At 36.6% G+C, this 4330-nt stretch overlaps 1 pseudogene; it reads right to left on the bottom strand.

Moving 5' to 3' along the window:
* Positions 1 to 590: 590 nt before the first annotated feature.
* On the bottom strand, positions 591 to 1781 carry LOC100619074 (lipid transferase CIDEA-like; annotated as a pseudogene).
* Positions 1782 to 4330: the final 2549 nt, after the last annotated feature.

Genomic DNA, 4330 nt, shown 5'->3' with positions numbered 1-4330 from the left:
TTTGATTCATTTCTCTATATTTCTTTGAAATGAAGCCTTTCTCATATAGATTTCCAATAGAGATCCCCCCCATGTTTGTCGTATACCTTTTAATCATGGTGACATTATCCCTTTGATTCTTACATAAGTAACCACTTTTAAGCAATATATAGAATGCTGGACCTGAAACCATGAAGACCTGATTGCAAATTCAACCTCAGTCATCTGCAATCTTGGGTGAATCCTTTATTAACTATCCCCCTTAATTTCCTCAACTCTGCAATGGGAATAATGACAGCACCTGTTTCCTAGGATTATTATTAAAATCAAATGGTATAACTGTGGAAAGCACTTAGCAGAGTGTTTGGCACATAGTAAGCACTTGATAAAAAATTTTTTCCTTCCTTCTTCCTTCTCACCTTCTTTTTTCCTCCCTTTCTGTTTGCCATGTAAATGCACTGATTCAGAAAAAGATAGTAGCCACTCCATATTTCCCAGCATGATTTGCTTATTTTCTCATGAATTATAAATATACATGTGTATATATAAATACCTATTTTATGAAAGTTAAGGAGATTCTTCAACTATTTGACCAGTACTTTCAAATTTAGAATTTTATGTTCTTTTTTTTCTTTGTTTGTCAATTCTTTATTTTTTTCATGGTATTGGTGAATTGGAGTGAAGACTTGAAAGTACTTTTTCTACATTTGTGATTGAAGGTGAAAATTTGTTTTCTGAGACACATATATATGAATAAATGGAGGGCCCTGCCTATTACAGTGAGTAAACCACCAAAACATATTCATTGAATAGTATATTTATTGAATACAACTTCTAGTGTTCCACAAAATATCTTTCCTGTTCCCGTTGAGGTCCCTGGAGGCCATTTGTGTGTGTCTTTGCTTCCAGGCTCACTTTCTGTCCATTCCCCCTTTCATTAAATATAAAAGTATTTCCTAGGAAATAAAAAGCTGGCTAATGCAAACTTTTGCCTGGATTATTAGCACAGAGTAGCAATGGCCAACTCTCAACAACTGATGTATTTAAGAATATAAGTTGGCATCCTTGAAACCAATCATTTAAAAGTTAATATTGGGGAAAGAAGAACTAAAGGAGCCATCTACAATCCCTTTGAGGCAAGGCATTGCCCCACTATAGGAGCCACCCCTTGGTGCTTGGTTTGGGAGGAGGGACAGAATCTTCACTGTCGTTAAGCACATGCAACATGTAAGTCCCGCCATAGACAAGAAACTGTCTGGTGATTTGGGCAACATAGGACATAATCCGCAACAACTGCCTCAGCACAGCTTTGGGTGATGTACATCGGATGTCATAGGACACAGAATACATCTCATACATGGTGGCTTTCACATTTAAGCATCCAAGGAAGTCTTTGGGATTTGTCTTATACAAATCAAAAGTGACCCTTGCTATTCCAGATTTTTTCTGCTTCTGAGTAGCATATTTAGGACCCAGTGTCCACTTCTGCCCTTTTTCCAAGATCACAAAATGTGTATTATCTCCTAGGGTCTGAAAGAATTCTTCTGTATCTACGACTGTGCCATCTTATTCCAACACCAAAGTAACCAGCCCGTAGTAATTGCTAGGGCATCCAGGGTCTTGTTAATGAGTTCCTTCAGTGTGTTGGCTGTCACCCCACGTCGGCTGCTTCTGTCATGATTTGAGACCCGGAAAGGCCGAGATGAAAACATGAGGGGAGTTAATAGGACTCATTTGGTTTGTGATCCCACAAAAGTCAAGAGCCTCATCAGGGCTCCGGCATAGTCCCTGGCAGTGTCCATAGCTCGATGACCTTTGTTGTTAGAATTTTATGTTCTAAGATTTCCTAATATTTTAAATATTTTAATTGGAAGCACCAAACGTTAAACATTCCCTAAAACATTTCTGAGGCAGACAATCATTCAAAAATTTTTCATTAAAATTTCAATAAACTGCTATCTCAAAAAGGTAAGAAGGGAGCACACTTAAATAACTATTTAGAGAGTGACTATAATTACTACCACCGTTGCAGGAAATAAATATATGCCATAAAGTGAGAGAAATGGTACCAGAAGTTCTGTCCCCCCAAGAGCCTACTTTTATTCCTTGTGGAACAGAAAGTTGGAAAGTTGGAGAGGGCTAACTAAGAACATTGAGGGACTCTGTGATGTGACACAATGATATGACACTAGCCAGAAGAGCAGAGGTGCCTTATCTAATTGAATTCTGCTCACTATAAATTTATTACCAAACTCAGTGGACTTTTTCATAGCAATTTTTATCCCAAAGTTATGGATCAATATTTCAATTTCTCTTATCTATTTTCATTCAATATACCAGAGGCTTTTCACCATCTAGAGAAAGCAATTTTCATGTTTCTTGATTTTCATGTTATTAAATTTAGGATCTTTCTTTGAGCCCTCTTTTGTGTATACAAGCAAATAAACCCTCCATGTATGACAACGAATAAGTTGTTATCCCAATGAAGGATACAAAGATTTAAGCCCCATAAAATGCCCAGAAATAATCCCAAGGATGTTTTGGTTTGATCTGGAAAGTATAAGAAAATATTCTATTTACAGATTTTATACCTGGGTGAAAAGGGGAAGGCACAGATGGGCACCTCAAGATTTAGAGTACTTGAAGTTAGAGAGAACCTTCTCCCCTAAGAAACTCTTGCTCTCATCAGGCCCCACTCACCCTTACAAAGATTATCTGACTGCATATAATTAACTAACGATGATTTAATAACAAATTTAAAAAGGGAAGTTATCAGGGTAGAGGGAATAGGTATTTTGCCCTATATTTTAACACATTGATTTTTCAGTCTCTCTCAGCTTTGAGCTGAGTCCAGGCCTCACAGGTTGGTGGATGGCCTCTTTTATTCCTTTCTATACTACATCTAAGCTAGCTTTCTTAAGTTCACAGTCTTTAGCAGTAGACATCAAGAGGAAAAAGAGATTCTGACCTTCAGAGTTGGTTAGTCCTCTCTATTTAACTCCTGCCATTAAAAACCAGTCTTCCAGTTCAAGCCACTCCCCTTAAATCCTTTTGTTCAATGGCATGATCCCCAGGAATCCAGGTAGAGCAAAGAGTTGGGAAAAATCCAGGACTAGAGGTAGTTTCTGTTCTAAGACACAGGGAGAGATCTCCTTCCAGTCCAGAGATCCAGGAAAAAGATTTTACTCAGGAGCAACTGTCACTTTCCAAGTCCCCTTCTGCCCTCCAACTGCCTTTGCTGTCCATTAATCCTCTTTCCAATGTTCCAGACCCTTTCTGTGCAATATTTTCCCCACAGAATTGAAGGATGAGTGAGAATTATACCTTATTTTTCATATACATTAATTTTCAACCAATCAGGACCCATTATTATTATTATTTTACAGATGATGGAACTGATAGAAAGGATAAGAGCTTTATCCAAAATCACAGAGCTAATAAGTAAAAATAAGTACATAAGTGGTACTTCACCCTGGGACTTATGATTAAAAGTCCAGTGGACTTTTCACTAGAACATAAATCATGAGACCTAGAAAGTCAAAGGACCTGATTCAGATGCTGTCTCTTACTTACTCTCTGTGTTTGATCTTGGGTATATTTATGTTGCAGATATCAATTTCCTCAATACAGAAAATAATGGGGTTTAAATTAAGTTACTTCTTAGGTTACTTCTAGTTATAAATCTATGAATCTCAAATCTCCAATGTCCTTTTTAGCTTCCCTTCCATTAGTTTGGTGAAAAATATTAAGAAGATGTTGGTTCTTTGGCATGAATGGAAGGGAATAATGCTGTATCCTTTAAGGACAAGCTGTCTAATTTCTGTTGCCTAAATAAATTTAGGAATGGACAAGGCACAACCTTGACCTTATATCTTACAGGATCAGAAACAATTCATATTCCTCATGAAGACTACCTAGAAATGGAAATCAAAATAAAGGTTAAGATGAATTAGAACTGTGCTCATGTTATCTTTGAGGACTAAAGAATTAGAATGTGAAAATCAAAAACCCCTTTTGTTCCAAAATGGTTTTGTTTCCCTAGTTTAATTGGAAAGTCAGAGAAATGAAGTAAGATTTCTGCTAATGAAATGTTCTTTTTAGTAGACCTGGTTTCATTAATGTTATATATCAGCGAGGATATTTTCTGATGATGCCAGATTACTAAAAAAAAAAAATCTCACTCAGACTTTGATTTGACTATTCCCTTTTAGCTTCCCCAAATTTAACACATCAGAATATCACCCAAAAAATCAGGATAAAGTCTAATGACAGTGTTCTAAGCTCAGAGTAACTGTAATGTTTGGTGTTTCTGTAATAAAATAAGTGCTAATAACTTACACTCTGGAAATAT

Source organism: Monodelphis domestica, chromosome 8 (assembly GCF_027887165.1).
Source record: "Monodelphis domestica isolate mMonDom1 chromosome 8, mMonDom1.pri, whole genome shotgun sequence".
Taxonomy (NCBI): Eukaryota; Metazoa; Chordata; class Mammalia; order Didelphimorphia; family Didelphidae; genus Monodelphis; species Monodelphis domestica.
The sequence above is the reverse complement of the archived record's forward strand: the minus strand, read 5'-3'. Positions and strand labels throughout refer to the sequence as shown.